The sequence below is a fragment of the Dasypus novemcinctus genome, chromosome 19 (assembly GCF_030445035.2).
Source record: "Dasypus novemcinctus isolate mDasNov1 chromosome 19, mDasNov1.1.hap2, whole genome shotgun sequence".
Taxonomy (NCBI): domain Eukaryota; kingdom Metazoa; phylum Chordata; class Mammalia; order Cingulata; family Dasypodidae; genus Dasypus; species Dasypus novemcinctus.
The window spans coordinates 57,152,907-57,172,984 of record NC_080691.1 but is presented as its reverse complement, the minus strand read 5'-3'; the positions used below and the strand labels follow the sequence as shown (position 1 = coordinate 57,172,984).

The 20,078-nt window shown below is 39.5% G+C and overlaps 1 pseudogene; it reads right to left on the bottom strand.

Moving 5' to 3' along the window:
* Positions 1–10,523: 10,523 nt before the first annotated feature.
* On the bottom strand, positions 10,524–19,192 carry LOC101429534 (phosphorylase b kinase regulatory subunit beta-like; annotated as a pseudogene).
* Positions 19,193–20,078: the final 886 nt, after the last annotated feature.

Genomic DNA, 20,078 nt, shown 5'->3' with positions numbered 1-20,078 from the left:
TTGCAAGTTTGTAAAAATACATTTGGCTTTAATATTTTGATCTTGTATCCTTTTTAACAGAACTTGTCCATTTAATCTTAGTTTTTTAACGTGTTTGTGAATGTGTATGTTCCTTAAGATTTTCCTTTACAAGATTGTCATTTGTGAAAATGAATAATGAAAGTTATATGCCTTCCTTCCCATGAACTGTATATCTTTTTTACATTTCCTATTTTTTTATGGTTCTGGGATATAATTATTTATTTATTTTTAATGTTACATTGTTACATTCAAAAAATATAAGATATAAGAGATTCACATATACCCCCAACTCCTCCTCATTCCACTCCTCCCATGTCAACAATCTCTTTTCATCATTGTGGCTCTTTTCATCATTTAATTTGGTGAATACAGTTTGAAGCACTGATGTACTGCATGGATAATAGTTTACATAGTAGTTTACACTCTCCCCCAGTACCTTCAGTGGGTTATGGAAGGATATATAATGTCCAGCATCTGTCTCTGCAATATCATTTTGGACAACTCCAGGGGCCAAAATTTCCCCCACATCACACTTCTTTTTACCTTTCCCTGCCCTCAGCAATCACCGTGGCCATTTTATCCACATCAATGCTACAATTTATTCCAATACTAGTCACAATAGTTCTATAGTAGAATATCAGTAAGTCTACTCTAATCCATATATTATTCCTTCATCCTGTGAAATTCAAGAAAAATATAACAATAAATAGCCCCTACCCAAGTGATTAGTATTTTTTCCCTTTTATTCAGAAATCCCTTCACTCTCCCAAGTCCCTCAAATATTCCTTCCCCACTAAGCCCAGGAAGCAGCAGCCCTTGGCACTTGCAGCTTCTGGGATTAGACATCAACAGGAGCAGTTGGAGCCTTCATCACGCCCTAGCGGAGGGTCTCTCTCCTCTTTCAAGGGAGGGCTTGAGGCTCGGAGAAGGCAAGATTCCCTCACTCTCTAGATCTGAGCAGCTGTCAGAAAAAGTGCTAGAGCTGACACTAAGGCTGACTCTAGAGCTGCCTCTAAACCTTGAGCTGCCTCAAACCAGGGACTGCATCTGGTTTCAGGGGTGGTGCTGGGAACTCTAGTTCTAGGGCTGCATGAGGCTTGACTGTGGAGATGGCGCTTGAGCTCCAAGTGGAGCAAAGATCACCCACATGACTGCCATCCCATTATCCCTGCAAAGACACAAAATATTCCACTACTCTTGAAGAACCCAAACTGAAATACACCACTTTAGGAAATCCACCCAGACTTCAGTCCACAAGATGAATATCCTGCAGTTACTATTTGTTCCTGGCCAACACAAACCTCAACAGGCTCATATCTATACCCCCAGTCACCTCTATCACCTGCTCACAGGCACCAACTCCCAGTCCTGATGGCCTTCTGACTTTGCCTGTGTGGACTTTGACTGCTCTAGATATATATCAAGATAGGCCACCTGATCCAGCTCTGATCCAGGCAGATTGAGCCATATGTAGGACACCAACACACTGAGGCTGGGAAAGTCCAGAATCTGACAGAAATCCTGAGAATTCATAAAGCTAGGTGCAAAAGATGGAGGAGATGGACCTAGGGTTCGTCAGGTGGGAAAAAAGTGTCAGAGGACTGGCCCTTTCCTCTACACTGAGCAAATGTGTAGGGACTTGGTCCCAATGCCTGACCCTGACCTTCAGAAGGCCAGCTCCACCCCACACATGAAACCCAATTCTACTCTGGTTGTCCTGATATTACAGGCATGGTCACTGAACAGAAAGCTAGCAAAATTCTTGATTTTAGGGGCTCTAAATCACTAACCTTATCATCTTTGCCCTTCTTCAGGGAAGACTGATGTACTCCTTAGTCCCTCTACTCACAGTAACACCAAACCAATGAAGGCAGAGAGGGGCTGTGTCTGCTCTGCTTATTGCACTGTTCTCCAAAAATATCTGATGGCTGTGACAAGCAGAATCTGTCCTCCTGCCTCAGCTCTCAGTGACACTTTTTGTACCTCAATATGTAGCTTTTGCACAATGTGTTACATTGTACAGTGTGCCTTGTGTGAGTCTCTGCTTCCCACTGAGATTATTCTCCTGATAGATGGAAACAAAGCCTTCCCCAGCCTTAATGCAGCTATGCACCCTCAGTGAGAGTTGGAGGAAGATTTTTGAGTGGTTGCTCACCACACTTCCCTTTTTAGTCCCTTGATCATGGGATGGGGAAGGCTGGGTGGGGCAAGAGCTGAGTATGAGTTGTGGTGGAAATGGATTCTTTACATGACTGTTCCTGAGATCCCAGACCCCTTTTGCTCCCCTGGCTTCCCAAGGGCCCACCCACAGCTCTCTCTCTAACATCGTTCCTTCTACAGGGTGAAATCCCCAGGCTTCAATCCTCCAGCAGGATAATCAGGTATGTGGGACCCAGGATTCAGCTCAGTGTTTCCTGATCCACAAAACCCAATTAACACTGTTCTCCACTGTCCTGTGGGAAACAAGGGACCGTCCTACTTGACCCAAGTCGACTCATTTTTTCAGTTTTTCCAGTAGCCCATCATCCCTTTCATTATTCAGGACAATGCATTCATATCTAGAGGAAGCTGGGTGACATTTCCTCTAATATCCTGTTTTCACTACCTGCTTTTGTTGAGTATTGTTACTGTCTGACTTCCTAACTAGAATGACAATTGGGCAGTCAGGGAATTTTGTCTCATTTTTTCAATGACTTCTGCTTAGTACTTTCAAAATGCCAGAAAATAGTAGGCACCATATTGTATATATTTATAGAATGTACGGGCCCCAACTAGCACCTTCAAAATAATTGAGAGTGCCTGGGCCACCTCTGCCAGTACCTAGCAATCCCTGTTTGAACTGCACCAATTAAGGGAAAGTCTTTTATGAAAACTCAGTTCTTCTTTACCAATATGCAAATAGCTTTGACAATGGCCACAGTGTCAGTGGGGTGAGTCAGTGTGCTTCTTCATAGGAAAGAGGAAAACAGTAAATACGAAAAAGCACAGCACTCCAGCAGCCCTTAACCCAGAGCCAGGCATTTGTTGAATACATTCCATGGCTTATCCCATTTAATCCTGACAATAAACCTTTGACTTTTGTCATCTCTCTATCCCATTTCAGAGAGGAGCTAATTGAGGCTCAGAAAAAGTGAAGTGATATTACAAAGACTCATTGTGACAGAGTCAGGGCTGTGGAGACATGAGGTGCTCACCATGTGAAGATCAGATTGAGCATCTGTTGGTGGGTGGCTAAGTCTCTGTGGCTGTATAAGAAGTTGGTAATGAAAGAGAAGGCCCCACCCTGGAAGTAGGCACCAGTATCCCACCAACTTCTCCAACCTGCCCTGCTTTGTCTTATTCTACAACACAAGTCTTGGCTAAATCAAAGCTAACTCATTTGCACACTGAGGTTGGGACAAAGAAAGGACAGGTTATTCCATTTGCTGTCTGACACAAGATTGAGAAAATAAGAAAAATGATACCCATGGCTGTCAGAATACAGACTGTTGGTGATAACAGAAACAGCCCTTTTTAAAAATTTATCTGGCTCTAGTTATTATGGTTTTATGGATGCATATCCTTCAACCTAGCAACCTAGGGTGCTATATTGAGTGTATGAAGAGCATTAGAATATTAAAAGGCACATATGGTATCTCCTTCAGCACTGTTGAAATGGCAACAGAAAGGAATCAAGTGCCATCAGCAGTGAGAGGCTTTCTCTGTGGTAAGAGGTCTCTCTTCTGGTACATCACACAGCCCAGTCACCTGGCCTGGAGGGTTCCCAGTGAAATGTTCCTCAGCATGGCAGGTTACAGAGACATAGTATAGTATTATCCACAAACCCTATTTCCATAAATACATTCCTGTTAAATATGATTAGTAATGTTGGGGAAAGTATGGAAAGACAATCAAGCACAGCATACCTAGTTTTGGGTGATTAACTTAATCAAAAGTGTAGCAAACTACAAAGACACTCATGGTCTAACCTGAAGTGAAAACACTGTAAAAGCCCATTTTCTGGTATTTCTATAAACATAGGAAAAGTGACTTTGTACCTGGCCAGGGCAGGGACTGGGCCATGGAAATGGGGGAATGATGTCAGCCCAGATGACTTTCAGCGTGGGACCATGGATCAATAATCAGGGAAGCCCTGGTAGGGGCCCTGGGGACTTACCACAGTGGAGTCTGGGGATTACTCTTTGATTGTCTTTGTCCCTGTGTGTAGAAAACATTCTTCACCTACTGTTACCTCAAGGCTGCATTGACACTTGTTGGCAGTGTGCTCCACCTGATCCTTACCTGTGGAGGTGGTGTATATGTCTGTTGTCCAGTTCCTCACCAACTTGCTGGTGGAGGTCTATGAAGACACTGTTCCACAGCCAAGTCAAGAGGCATCAGGCCACAGGCCATTGGCACAGGGAAGACCACACCTTATGATGTTCTGCTACATTCATTATGAAGAGAAATATTTCTGCACAAATTTCTAGATCATGATGAAATGGGATAACAGTTGTGAATGAATGAATATCTAAGCAGGTAATCACCACCCCTACATTCCTTTCCTTGTCCTGGCAGCTTTGTTCTGGCTGTGAACATTATATACCCACCAACTTCTATCTTCCCCAAAATGTGATCCTGCCAGGGCCTGTCAACTCCTCATTCTCTCACCTCCACATACACATGCTGAGAATGGAAATTGTTGTTAGTCTGCCCAGAAAGGATCAGAAGTATTCACCTTGTCCTCATTCCCCTACTCTGTGTTATCCTGTGCTATGTTTGGGTCCTGGTAAACGGCCAGTCTTCTGGGGAAGAGTTTAGGCAAAGTCTGTAGCACTGGAAATGCCCTGATATCAGGTTTTCCTGAGGCAAGAGCCTTGGGAAACAGGCAAACAAGAAGACATCTTGTTCTCACAAGTGACTCTGCTTAAGTGAGCTGGCTGGAGGGCTGTCTCTAGATTTAGGGTTCCTGGTTACCAGGGTTCTAAGTTCTATTGGGTTACATCTCCAAGGAAGTGAATTTACTTCCTGGGATCTCTTTACCTCTTCCTCCTCCTTTGATAAAACCTGACCTAAGTCTCCTCTGGGATTCTGACTCTTTGCCCTCCTCTCACATCTCATTTATCAGTCTACAGTTACATCAACAGAGTCAGCCCTGCAGGTCATGATGCATTCATTAAAACTTAATATTGAGTTAATCATATTGAATTATATTAAATAGGGATATTAAGAACATATATCCTTTCCTTGACATTTATCTTAGTTTTATAGCATTTAGTTTCTCACCATTAGTATGATAATATCTATATAATTTTGCTAATGCTGCTATGTTAAAAGAAATTGCTATACTATTGCTAGTTTATTACATGTATGGTTATGAATGTATTTCTCATATTATTGAGTGCCCATTCAGGATTTTTGACTGTGTATTTTAATTTTTGTAATCTGTTAAAATGGTTAATTATACTGGTTTTACTTTACATATTATGTATCTTTCATACCAATTTAGAATTACCCTATCTATTGATACATTCACATGTGTTTGCTTTTTTTTTTTTCTATTGCAAAATAGCTCTCTTTCTTTTGGCAATACAAACTAGCCTGGTATCGATTTTCTCTGATATAATCATAGCCACACCAGCATTAATTAGAAATCTGGATTTCCTTCCCTACCCTTTCTATGATTATCCTCATTCATTTATTTCTCCTCCATTGTCTAATTGGAAAATAATACCATTTTTCCTCATGCACGGAACTGAGAGTAAGAGGCAATTTTCATGTCTTCCACAATGCTTCAGGTAAAAAGAAAAATTATTTTTTAAAATACTGTTTCCTAAATGAGAATGTTTAATCATAGGAAATCTGATAGAAAATCTGGATATTGAGTTGCCCCACTGAGAGATTTCCTTTCTTGCCTAACTGCTAACTGCTGCATTTATTGGTGGCAAGGTGTGATCATTTCATGTAGGAAATACTAGATTAGCTGCTTTCTTCTATGGCAATGCAGATGTGATGTCTTCGATATTGATTGGTTGACGATGATGGGAAAATGTTACTTATCATCCTTTAGCAAGGACAGGAGAGGGTCAGTTTAGCATCATATTTAACTAGTGCTCCCTCAGTTTTTTGTTTTGTTTTTTAGGTATATTCGCAAACTTTGCCTTTCAAAAATGTTGCAATGTAAAAGTTTCTTGTCATATATAAAGAGCACCACCAAATTATTTCCTTTCTTGCTCTTGTTAAGCAGTCATAAAGAAGAGCCATCACTGTGCAGAATGCGTGGGGGGTGCTGAGTTGAGTAGCATAGAGAGGTCTGTTGGCAAGTGGAGTGGACAGTTTGTCAGACTGTGCAGGTGTCCTGCTCTGGGGGTGAAAACAGGGCTCAGCTCTCATTGCTGATTGAATTGTCAAGGGTAGGTGGATCAGGGTCTGTCCATGAAATCGTATTTTGCCTTATATGATCTTGTAGAATTTGTATTAAAGGAAAAGCTGCAGAAACCATCCTGATGGTCTCCTATGTGGAGGTTTCAGGAGAAAAAGTGTATATTTCCATGTATTCTGGCATTCCTTCAGCTCTTGAAAAATGATCAAAACCAGTGCCTACAACTGCAAGCAGGAGATCACATTCATCAACCATGTGGGATATAAGCCCCCACTCAATTTAGAGGTGGAGTGGAAATCACCATCACATTGTTCACAGGATGGAGGAATAAAACATGGATTAGATTGGACTTATGGTATTCTACTATAGAACTATTTTGTCTCTAGCAAGTGAAGAAATTGTATTATTGATGTGGAGACAGTGGCCATGGTAGTTGTTCAGGGCAGGAAGAGGGAAGAAAAGGCGTGATGTGGGGGCATTTTTGGAATCTGGAGTTGTCCTAAATGATATTTCAGGGATGGATGCTGGACATTATATATCCTGCCATAACCCACTGAATGTACTGGCGGAGCATGTAAACTACAATGTAAACTATAATCCATGTGATGCAGCAGTGCTCCAAAATGTATTCACCAAATGCAATGAATATACCACAATGATGAAAGAGGTTGTGGATGTGGGAGGAGTGGAGTGTGGTGGGGTGTGGGTTATATGGGAACCTCTTATATTTTTTAATTTAAATTTTTTGATCCCTATATCTTTTTTTAAAGAGCGATTAAATTTGAAAAATTCAGAAAAAAATTGTTGATTTACCATGTGATTTGAAGGGGCCATGTCTTCAGAAAAAATGATATATTTCCAATTTTAAATTCCTCTAGAATGGGTGATTTGATGCCTAACTCCTACTCTACTCTCCATAGAAAAGGATGGTTCGGGTAAGGCCAAAAGTGTAGCCCTGTTCTCTTTGAAATCGTTTCAGTGAAGCACACTGTAGGCTGTTAAGAGCCACCTCTGGCCCAAGTCACAGAATAGACTACCTGGATATAGTGAGAATGTTCAGGTCCTGCCTCCCTTTGGACATTAGTGCACACTTCTATTAAACTCTCTTCCTCTTCATAACAAGGATCAATTTTCTTGCAGTTTCCAATATTATATTCATCATTTCTTTCTAGGGCCTCACTTGAACTACCTTCAGCATCCACATTCTTATCAACATTCATCTATAATGAACTACATATGCTATATAAAGGTAGCAACTTTCTTTTCTTCTTTCACCTTTATCTGAAACTCTACAGAAATGACTTTAAATCCATGTCTTTACCAACATTCCCTTCAAATCAATCCAAGAATTTCCCACCAAGAAACTCCAAATTCTTCCATCAAATATCCATTCACTGTTTCCAAGCCAGTTCCATATTTTTACGTTTATGTAATAGCGGCACACCCTCTTTCTGGGACTAATATCTGTCATTGTTTGCATGCTACTATGGCAAATGCTGTGCTCCACTTTGCTTAACAAAAGGACTTTATTAGCTCACAGATTCAGAGGCTAGATGTCCAAAATCAAGTCAAGAACAAGACCATGCTTTCTTCCTGAATTCTGTGGTATTTTCTTTCTTACTTGCCACAATGCTTGAGTCCCTTCAATTTCAATTCTGCTCCCCAGTCACATGACATTTTCTCTGTCATTATGACTTAGTTAACAGTTTACACTGGTTTCTATATTCCCATTCCTCTTGTCATGTCTGAATTTCCTCTTTTAATAAGGCTCCCATCATTTCAATTAAAACTTTTCATCATTCATTTTGTCTATGCCTAAGTAAGATCTTAGAAGATCCTATTCTCAAATGATATTAGATCATAAAGGATAATACACTTTCAAAGTGTCCTATTTAGAGATGAACTCACACCCACAGGAATGTGGATTAAAATTCAGCAGATGCCTTTCCTGACATACATGATTCAATCTATTGCAGGTATATTTTAACAATTTTGTCTTATATCATTTTTAAAACTTGAATTGCCATCTCTTTAATAGAAATCTGTGTCTGTTTCCTCACGTTTCCCATCATCTGCTGAGGGCAGGGCAGTGCCTTCCACAAATGAAATATCAAGACTTGGTGCACAGTAATGGACTCAATAAGAGTCCAGTTTTGCCTCTTCTTCAGATAGAGAGCCCATTCATTCTTTCTTTCATTCACTTTCCAAAACAATCTTCCATATTTGAAGTGTTTATTCAGAGACACCTTTTTAAAGAATCACTCATGATAGATCTGTGAGGCAGTTAGGATAATTATCTCTATTCTGTAAATAAATAAACTGAATGAGTCTGAGGCAGAAAAACTTCCCAAGTCCCAGATGACTGAAGCCCTGTTTCCCTGGACTTGAGGTTATGGTTTTATTTACGTTCTTCCTCTCTTTACTGTGATAGAGGGAAATTGGAAATTCTCATTGAGAAAGAACAGTCATGCTGTCAGTGAAGTTCCCAGCAATGATCCCTCCTAATGTGGACTCATTCCAGGTGAACTGTTCCCAGAGTGTCAGTGAGTCACTATATCATGGGAACACTTGTGCCTGCATGAAGAGAAATAAGGGGGAGCAGGATAAGGTATTGATCACAATTTTGTCACTAGGTATCAACCAGGATCTTTACACAGATCTGGGAACATTCAACTCCCACTTTGTACAAAGCACAGGGAGTGGAGCGGAGAGACGCCTTGTGTTGACCACATCTCGGACACATATGGGACAAGGTGACAACATGAGCTCAGTACATTTGAAATTTCCTGCTCCATCCCTGATCATGTGTGACATCTAAATTGACTTTCACACTCACAAAACACTAATTTTATGAACATTTCAGTGCTTGGTAGCCCTAACTAATACTCAGATATTGCCTGATGTCCCTGCCCTTTTCCTTACTGGCTTTAATTGAGTATGAGGCCCAATGTCATAATCATAAGAGACAGTGTCCACATTTTAGGAAAAGAAGTATGGTGGGCAGTGTAATGCTGCACATCAAGTATGAAGAATAATTTCCCCCTTGCCCACCATGAGATTCAGAGGCATCGATGGTAGGAGTCCTCGGATCACATCAGATACGTACACAGCAAGAGAGAAATAAAAATGTACCCCTTTCCCATGTTAATGCAATGCAGCACACCTGTCCCTGAAGTATCTGTTGAGGAGCCTGCCCCATATCTATTACATTCTTCAGTACCCACCACCAAGGTGGCTGCACTATTTGACACTTTCCTCCTTATCACTGTCAAATGTAATGTCCCTCCTTCATTAGGCTCTTGTGACTATTCTAAATGGGTTGTTCACTCTGTTTTCTCTGCGCCTGCAGTTGTCCTATGCAGAGTACAGCTTATGGACTTGGGAACATATTGGAGGCAGCCTGGGGGGTCCTCTGAGCGTCTCCTGCAATGCCCTTCAATTCATATTTTCTGAACTGTGTCTGTCAGTCTCTAGGGAAAAAGGGGAGTAGTTTTATTGAGTCAACCAAATAAAATTATTTAAATTATGCTCCATCAGTTTAAGAAAGATTCACAATATCTAGGGGCAACCCTATGCACACAATTTCTCTTGAAATGACCAACATGAAAATTGAGGAGACAACCATGTACTTCCGTGTGAGAAACACAGAGAGGGAATATCTGGGTGAGGCCAGACACAAATTCCCCTGCAGGGCATGGGAGGGATGCTGCAGAGGCCTCTGCATCACAAGGGGGCACTCAAAGCCTAGTGCAAGAACAAGAGGAGGAGTCTTAGATCTCCTCTTGGTTTCTTTAGTAAGCCAACTCATTTTAACTGGAGGTGGGAATTTAGTACAAAGAGCAAAGATTCATATTCATAAAATAGAGAGGGGAATTTTCAATATTTTCAATCCACAACTTCTTCTGTCTTACAGTGAAGGTTATTATTGTTGATATAATCCTGAGAATTGTTTTACTTGAGAAAAAGCACTTATCAATAGATGGGTTATGACAAGTAAATGAGGTTCCTTAACTCTGCCAAGGGCATGGCAAACTCTTCACCAGCATGATCAGTCAAGTCAATAATGGTTGCCTTGATTATATTTCAACAAAGATTTACACTTCTATTCAGTGTCTCAACAGAGGCTCTACTACCTTCCAAATTAGCTAACTAGATGTGGGTCAATGTTTTTGGAATTGACTTTTCCTTCCAACTGCAATTTCATCAAAGCTTTTGTCAAATAGTTGCATGTTCCTGTTTTTCCTGGGGGCAGGCTGGGGTGTGTTAAAAAAGGAAGTAATGTCATCATGTTTTTCCACTTCCATTCGCCCACGGCCAACTTTTTCAAATCCATAAAATGCTTCTGTCACCAAGTTGTCTAGATATATTATGTCTTGAAATTCTAGCTCAGTGCAATGGTTACAACCATTAGTTACTCCATGAAGATCTGTCTGTACTTTGACTGTTCAATATTTTCCAAAATATCTTCAGCAAGGAGAGAGAAGTTCATTTCATATGTGGTCATATTTGAGAGGGTTGGTTACTGTGATAAATGCTTTCCAGATACAGTGAAAGTATTGGACACGCACTTCAGCATCTGCCACTCTGTCATAGAATCCAGCAGGAGTTCTATTCAAAGGCCAATTGATCTTACATCAATCAGTTCAGCCAACATCTTCCATTCTGTTAAGCTAGAGAATATCCAACAAAAGCTATTTAACTTCACTAGTGACAGCTAATATAACTCTATGGCTGTCTTTTCTCTGTCACAGATCTTATACTCCATTGCCTGGATTATCAACCCAAATTGCATTTAATTCAGCATACCATTCAATACCTATATGGATGACCAGTTCTGGCTGGATGACCACTTCCCTAATATCAGAGGTATTATTACACTTATAATAGATAGTACTTAATCCCTCTTCAAAATAAAGAATTAGAGATAACTTCTTCATGTCCAAAGGTACCTATAAGTACCTTTTTGTCCTGCGCTAATACATTTGTAAGGGATGGATCCAGGCTGCCCACTACATTGTTTAAAAGAATTGCTGCATGGTACATGGCAATCCAAAGCTTTCTGGTGCCAGGTCTTCTATATACTCTCTGAATGTGAGCAGAAATGGTGCATTTCTTTGTGATGAAATTGGTGTATTCTCTTTCAAGCAATTTATTCCAAAGTATGGTTTTACTTGTCAGACACATGCAGTTGTTCAGTTTTTGAATAATTTTGTAGGTGGGTTTACTTTTTACATTTAGCAGTGGTGATATCTGGCTGTTCTTCTAGTTCAGGATCATTGGGGGTTCTGATTTGTCTTTTGACTTTCGAATGTATATGAATTTCTAGATGTTTCAGACTCTAAAATACTGGAAGTTTGTCCATATCCCTGATTCTTAAGAAGTCAAGTAATATCTGGATCTACATATCGAGATATTATTGTGTGTAGACAATGAACATGAACTTTGACTACTACAACCATTCCTTTTTTAAAGGCTGACAGCATTTCTAATATAGGGTTGAAACAGCAACCTCTTATATTGTCTTCCTAAATGAGAAGAAGGAAAAGTAGATGACCATTCATTTTCCAAGATTGCTAATGAACTCTAGGGCATTACTTATATCATCCATTAGCAGTAAAATATCTTGAGACACTTAGGTCAATGTTGATGAAATAACAAATCACAGTCCTTCCTAGAAGGCAATAAATCTCATATATACTGAGGCAGCAATTGGGCCTTTCTGGCCTTCTGGAGTTTTCTAAAATTTCATTGATACATAGGTGGAAATAAGCTTTCATGGGCACATACCATATTTGAATATGGTGTACCTGTTAAGGAAATTGAGTTGGAATAACAACTGTGTTGAGAAAAATTTGAAGGTGTTGGCTTTCTGCTACAAGTTCTACATGAATTACAAAATCATTTTTCATTGGGTCCTAATTGGAAAACATCACATTAATGGCTACCATTATACTGGTTTTGTAGTGGGGCATATTAGTGGATTAAATCAATATCTTTGGGATGTATTAATTCATTGGCCAAGAGTTTTGCAATGATATAAAGAGTTTGTTGCCAGAGAAAGAGTTTTCCATCATTGTCACATTTACTAGGAAATCACATTTGACTTTGTAGGTTTTATTTTTCATATTTTACAAAGTCAGGTGATACATAATACTTTAGTACTATAGGATATCCTTCTGTGGTCTGTTGAACTACTGGAGTCAGAAGTTGCTGATATACCTCTATTTATCTAAGATTATCTCTAAAACCCCATCAATCATCATGAAAAGAAAAATATTGGAAATTTGCATATGTTGCCAACAAACAACTTAATTTCAGCTGGTTCATAGTAGCATCTGTTGGGTTCTTCCAATGATGTGCTATACCCAGCTCTCAGGAACCACTTAAATTCATATTTTTCTTTTAATTTTCTAATCTCTTTATCAAATGTCTGAATAACCAGAGCTTTATCATCTAGGACAAATGCAGGATAACTGATGTAGATGAGCAGGGCAGTATCTGCGTTGGAAGACATTGATTCTCTGGGTAAAGTGTGTAGAATTTCTGTACATTTGAGTTCATTCTCATTAATGAGTGAAAATACAAAATGTAAAATATCAAAGAACTACCTACATATTCATCTCCCTCATTTCTTTTCCAGACTTACCCCAGCCTCATCATAGTGCTTTTCAAGATTAAGCAATTAGAACTTTTAAGAGCTGCTAGAAAATTGAGATGTTTAAATTGTCCTGTCATTTATCTGGTCCAGGAATATGTCCCACTACAAAACCAGTATAATGTTAGCCATTAACGTGAGGTTTTCCAGTTAGGACCCAATGAAAAATGATTTTGTAATTCATGTAGAACTTATAGCAGAATGCCAACACCTTCAAGTTTTTCTCAACACAGATGTTATTCAAACTCAATTTAACTTAGGTCTAATCCCTAGGGTAATATTCAGCACCATGTGCCAAAAATAAGATAAATAACTTTGAAGCATATTCTAAAAGTGTCTGGACTATAATTTACATCTCTGCTACAATTTTCATAAACTTAAATCACCAAATATTGGCTGAGTCAGGGGATGTTGTTGGTGAGCATTCTCAGATCTTAGGGTGCCCATATATGTGCTCTGAAAACAGTATCATAATTGGAGGAATATCAGAATGGGTCTAGCCTCTAGGGTATGTTCAGCACACTGGATACAAGTAGAGGGAAACTAGGGAAGGACTTCCCGTCAGGGTCTGAGTCTTCCCTCTGCCTCATGATACAGCCATCCAGGGTAATCATTCTTTTTTAAATTATTTTTAGATTTAATTTTATATTTCCCTCCACCCCTTTTCCCCTCCCCCACCCCACTGTTTTTGCTGTCTGTGTCCATTGGCTGTGTGATCTTCTGTATCTATTTTTCTTTGTAGTCTCTTCTTGTCTCTCTTCTCTAGGATTTCCCAGGATTCATCCTGTGAACCTCTGATGTGGAGAAAGTTTCCTTGTCAATTGCTTTACCTCAGTTCCTGGTTTCTGCTGCACTTCACCTTGACTCTCCGCTTCATCTCTCTTCTATAGCATCATCATCTTGCTGCATGACTCACTTGTGCAGGCAATGGATCACCATGGAGACACTCATGTGTGTACTTGGCTCACCAAACCGGCACATGGCTTACCATGCTGGCACTTGCATAGGGACTTGGCTCACCATGTGGACACTGGCTCAACATGTGGGCACTCACGTGGGAACTCAGCTCACCAAATGGGCATGCGTGTGGGCACTTGACTCATCATGCAGGCACTTGGCTCGCCATGCAGGCATTTATGTGGGCACTCAGCTCAACACATGGGCAATCAGCTTATCACATGGGCACTGGTCACCACAAGGCACACTTTCTCTTCTTCTTTTCCACCAGGATGCCCCAGGGATTTAACCCAGGGAGCCGTTATCACGTGAACCACATCTGCTTCCCTCTTTCTACAACTTCTATGATATCATCATATGTTTGACTTTATGGAGAAAATAAAATAAAAATAAAATCTTTGCTACTCAAATTTGCAAGGTAGATTTACATGCTTTCCCTTAGAAGACTGGTTTGGAAAAGTTCTCAGCTAAGCAGCAGTAAGAGTTCTACAACATTCCATGGATATTCTTCCATTACATTTTCCCTACTAACATATCAGTCACAATAAGTAACATATCAGCATATCAATAACATGTCAATCACAACAATGAAAACTAAATTGTTTTAAATTGCTGTCCTTGAGTTTACAACACACATTTTTAATTAGTTTGAGTTACCTTCACATACTACTATCCCATTTTATGTCTACTGCAGATAATGTATAAGAAAATACTTTCAATTCTTTCCTTCTCTCCCTTGCAAGATTACTATCATTCATTTCACATAACTGTATGCTATATTCAGTGAATTATTATTGTCACTGCTTTACAAAATTAACTGTTAAAACATATAAGAATATGAAAGATAAAATATTTTATTTCAACTTCATCATTCCAACACTAATGCTCTGTTTTTCATAAAGAAAATGAAATTTACTGACCTATACATTTCACTTTTTCCCTAACAAACTCTTACACTTTTCTTTTAGGACATGCCAGTTAACAATAGAATCTTTTTTTAAAGGAAAATATTTATCCTACATATTTGAACTATTCTTTCTTTAAATATATAATTTTAATATATAGTGTTTTAATTTTAACACAGATTGCAAGTAACTATAACTTTTTGTTAAAATTTTCCTTTATTTTTAAAGATTTAGATTATGTATATATTACATTGAAAATATATTAGATTTCCTATATTACCCCATCTCCTCCCTCTCCCATAATTTCCCCCCCTTAACAACATCTTTCATTAGTGTGATGCATTTGGTACAACTGAAGAACAAATGTTGAAGCATTGCTACTACCCATGGTTAGTTTAATCATGTTTTACACTTTCAACGGCACAATTTTATAGGTTTTGACAAAACAGATAATGGCCTGTATCTATCTCTGCAATATCATGCTGAAAAATTCCATTATTCCCCAAGACCCCATGCTACACCTATTCTGGCCTCTCCCTACCCACAGAACCTCTGGTGACCACTGTCTTTATAACAATGTTAAAACGTTCTTCCCTTACTAGAATAGTAATGAATCTATTTTGGTCAATAGTTGCATTCCATCCTTATGTTTGTTCATTTCTCAAACTTGAGAATTGAGGATGGTGATGCCCAATCTCCTACCATCTGTGAGAGGGCATAGATCACATGTTGCATATGGATGGAACTGACTTCTTGCAGTTGGAGACGCTCTGTTTTTTGGAAGGGCATTGCTCCTAATCATTGTTTCATTAGCTTCTTTAATGAGCTCTAAAAAGTTGACAGTAGATATTGCAATTCTGGTGAGATTCAGGGCTCAACAAGACCCCAAAGTTTTAAATTTCTGAGATATATGTTTAATGGTTATAGTGTTAATTACAGGTTCAAATAAAAGGGACAGAAGAACCAAGTTAGTAAAATTATAAATGAGTCTAACTTTGGTATATTGGGGAGACAGGTTATCATATTATCCAAGGTAGGGCCCACTGATTGGGTGCCAATTGCCTGGGGTAGTCTGCCCTGTATATAGTGTCTAGATATCTCTGGAGCCATCAGGAACACCCCTGTTTGAGATACTGTTTACAGTGGCAATCAATGAGACCCTACAAGCATAACCTCTGGAATGACCTCCTTACTCACTTTGAAAACTCTTAGCCACAATAACTCATTTGTATTTAATATTTCTCCCTTTTCCTCAAGGTCTGTTTTCCAAATGCATTGATATTAATAGTTTGCATTTGGCAATAATCCCTTGGTGCCAGGGAGACCAGTCCCAGGGTGTAATATCCCGTGCTGGGGAGAAGGCATTAGGATTATCTGCTGAGCCTGGCTCAAAGAGAGCTTACATATGAGCAACAAGTAATTTTTCAGTAGGTAACTCTTAGGCAATATATATTGCAAGGCTAAGTTTCAGTATTACAAGAACAAGGCACCTAAGTACAAGCATTAATATCCAGGGCCGGGCTTTTGGACTAATATCACTAGGCAATGTATATATACTCTAATGATTCTTGCCACTGTATTAGAGAATGTAGCAGGACACCCCAGGACAGGAATTCAATTTTCCATCACCTTGTGTGTGGTTCTCTATCTACTGAGATAATACTCCATGATCACGTGAACACATTCATATTCCATAGAGGCATGCCCTAGGTGCACTCCTCCCTACACTTGCCCCATCACCATCACCAACACCCTGCCCCTGTGATCCTCCCCTGCCACCATTGCAACCTTTCTACAATCAGAACCTTCCCCCCAAATAACCCAGGTCCGGGACAAAAGTAGGGCTCCAGCGGGCCTGCGGGATTGAGTGGCTCGTTGGGCCAAGAGACAGCGACCCTGCTCCTCTGTGGGTGCGTAGCGGTCCTTGGCCGCCTCAGGGAACCCGGGTGCGGGGGCGTGCTTCAGCGCGTGCGGCGGCTGTGCCTCCTTGGAGCAACTGGCCACGCTGGTGAAGGACAAGGCGGTGGTCTTCCTCTAGGAGACCCCGTAGCAGCCCTAGTGAGGGTTCAGCAACGCCGAGGTGTAGATCCGGGGGCTGCATAGCGTCCTCGACTACGCGGCCTACAATGAGCTGGACGACCCCGAGCTCCTGTAAGGCATTAAAGACTAGTCCATCTGGCCCACCATCCTGCAGGTGCACCTCAAGGGCGAGTTGGTGGCGCACTGTGACGTTCTTCTACAGATGCAGGAGAACGGGGACCTGGTGGGAACTGGTGGAAGAATTTAAAAAGTTGGGGATCTGTTCCGTCCTTTTAGATGAAGAGAAAGACCAAGACTGAAAGTGAGGGTGCCAAGTGTCCTCGCCACGCAGAACATCCTGCTGTCAGGAGAGGAAGCTGCTGATGTCAGAGACTGACTGATAGAAAAGCCTTAACAGTTTTCCGTTTTTAGGTGGCAACTGCTGACACTAATTATCCAGGTCTGTGAGCACTTGGGTGATTTCAGTTTGTCTAGTGTCCTGAGTAAGAATAATCTGTAAAGAATTATAACCACTGCACTGTAATAATTCAGTGTTCTGATATTGATGTAAACAAAACAAGTTCTTATATTGAAGTTTACTCTTTGCCTGATTCAGGAGTAAAACAAGGGGCTATTGAGTCATTAGTATTCATGGCTCCTCTAAAAGCATGTCAGTCTGCTAAGATATTATATTCCTCCTCCCCAGTTTTGTAAAGTTTTCTCTTAAGAAATGAGGGCCAAGGAGGAAAATGTTATAAGGGGGGGTGATTTTTTTTTCAAATAAACTGCCAACTCGGGGATACCATGAATTCATGGTTCATTCTGAACAGCAGTAAGCCTGTAAGGATTTTTTATGCCTGCAACCATTTGTTTTTCTGAATTAAGAGTAATTATTGTATTATTCTATTAAAACAAAACAAAGCAAAAAGAACCTCCCCCCCAAATAAACCAAAAGTAAATTCTTTCACCCGGGAAGATAGATTATCTTTTGCGTATATTACCAATTTCTTTAGCATGTTTCCCCAAAGTCTTATTTTTTTTCTATTGTGTTTTGAAAGAAGCTTTAGGTTACAGAAACACATTTAAAATAAAGGAGATTCGCATATATAATAGTTGTGAGTATCAAATGAGATAAAATATGTGATAGCCTAATTCAGTGTCTGGATATCCAGTAAATAACATTCTCTTCATCCTCCTCCCCATCATAAAGGAAATGAAATCAGTCCTTGAACTTTGGAAGTACTTTATAAATGAAAAGAAATTATATTTTATCAGCATACATGTCAGCATGATTCTGAATTGCTTCCCAGAGCACGTTTTCTTTTGTAAAATAAGTACATTATAGTGTTCAGAGTACACATGAGGTTTCATTTTTGTTCAGTGTTCCTTGCTTTCCTTTGGGAAAAGCTATCTCTGAGGAATGAAACCCCAGAAGATATCCCCAGAGCATGGATTATAATACACATTGTAGTTTACACTTTCTCCCACTCCATTCTGTAGCTTATGGCAGGCTATATAGTGGCCTGTATCTGCCTTTGCAGTGTCTGGCCAATGTTCTTTTGCTAACTGTATGCACATATGTGCATGTGCAGTCACTCAGTCTCTCTGTTTCTCTCTCTCACACACAGACACTCACACATACAAATTGCTCAATTTCAAATAGACAAAAAAGCATGAAGATATCCACAACAAAAACACAGTTAATATTTTTTTGAAAATGAAGATTCAAAAGAAGGCTTGAGGAGATGTCATATTTAGAAGACAGATGAAGGTCAATGGAGACTCTGAAGAGAACAGTTCTAATTATTACTTTAAAAGGTAAAGTTACAGAATTATATTCAAGAGCATATGATAAAGCATTGCTTTATAGTTATGTGATAGAGGAAAATGAAATTGATTTAAGAATAATTTGAATTGGGACAAGGATCAATCTCTGCCAAATGCTTCTATTACTTGAAGATCTTGAACCACATTGCTTTATATTTTTCCCTCTATAATCTCTTCATTGAAACTGAAAACAAGTCTTCTCACAAAATAAGTAATAGTTACCATTTTGTTAGGACTCAAAATTTCAATCCAATAGCCATCAGAATCTTGAATAAATGCCAGGTCTTCTACTTTACCATTGTCTGGTTTCTTCACAAATTTGACCCCCAGTTTGTCAAGTCTTTTACAAGCACCATGTACATCAGGAGCAACAATGTAAATATGACCAAATCCCCAAGGATCTGAATCACAAGTCAGCTCGAGAGTAACTTTTCTGAGAATGCACATGCTACTCTTAATTTTAATATTTTGAGATGTCAAAGACACACACACACTCACACACGTACTCTAAATCATCATCCAATATATTATCCTCTTTCTCCCAGAGCCAGAACTCACAGGCCCATAAATCTAAGTGTGAAAATAGGAGATACACTGCTAATAATTGGCCACTAGTAATCTACTAGTGAAGTGTTTGTCTCTTTTCTCTGTGACCTTAAGCTCTGCTGGTCTAGACTTCTTAATTCCACAGGGAAGAATATTCCCCCCAAGAAATGTAGCAAGGATTCCACTGAACTGGAAATTAAGACTGTTACCGGGCATACTTTGGCTCATAATTCTGCCAAATTAACATCAAAAAGGGAGTTACTGTACTGCCTTGAGGAATTGATTCAGATTACCAGAGTGACACTGGGCTGCTTTATTATATTGGAAATAAGTGGGAGGATGTCTTGAATACATGTGTTCAGAGAGTGTGTCTCTTAGTATTAACATGTTCTGTGATGAAAACTAATGAAAAACAACCCAATTAAAGAGGACTACTAAATGTCTCATTCCATTAAGGGATGGGGTTTTAGGTCACTTTACTGGGTACATAACCACAATAACCTAAGGATATTGCTGAAGCCAAAGGGAATGGGCAGTGAGATATGGTAGTACTAAGCACCAACTGCAAACATATGTCAAGTCAAAGCAATGGGTATTAAAAATGTTAGTATATATTATTTAATATGTTATGGATATGCTTTTTGTGTGTGAGTTCTTATATCTTTGTTTTCATGTCCTTCTTTTCCTTATCATATAGTGCATGCTGTATAAATTTTATTTCACAGGATTTTAAGTTAAAATGATCAAGTTTAAGGGTGCATATCACCCAAGATTTTGAATCCTCTTC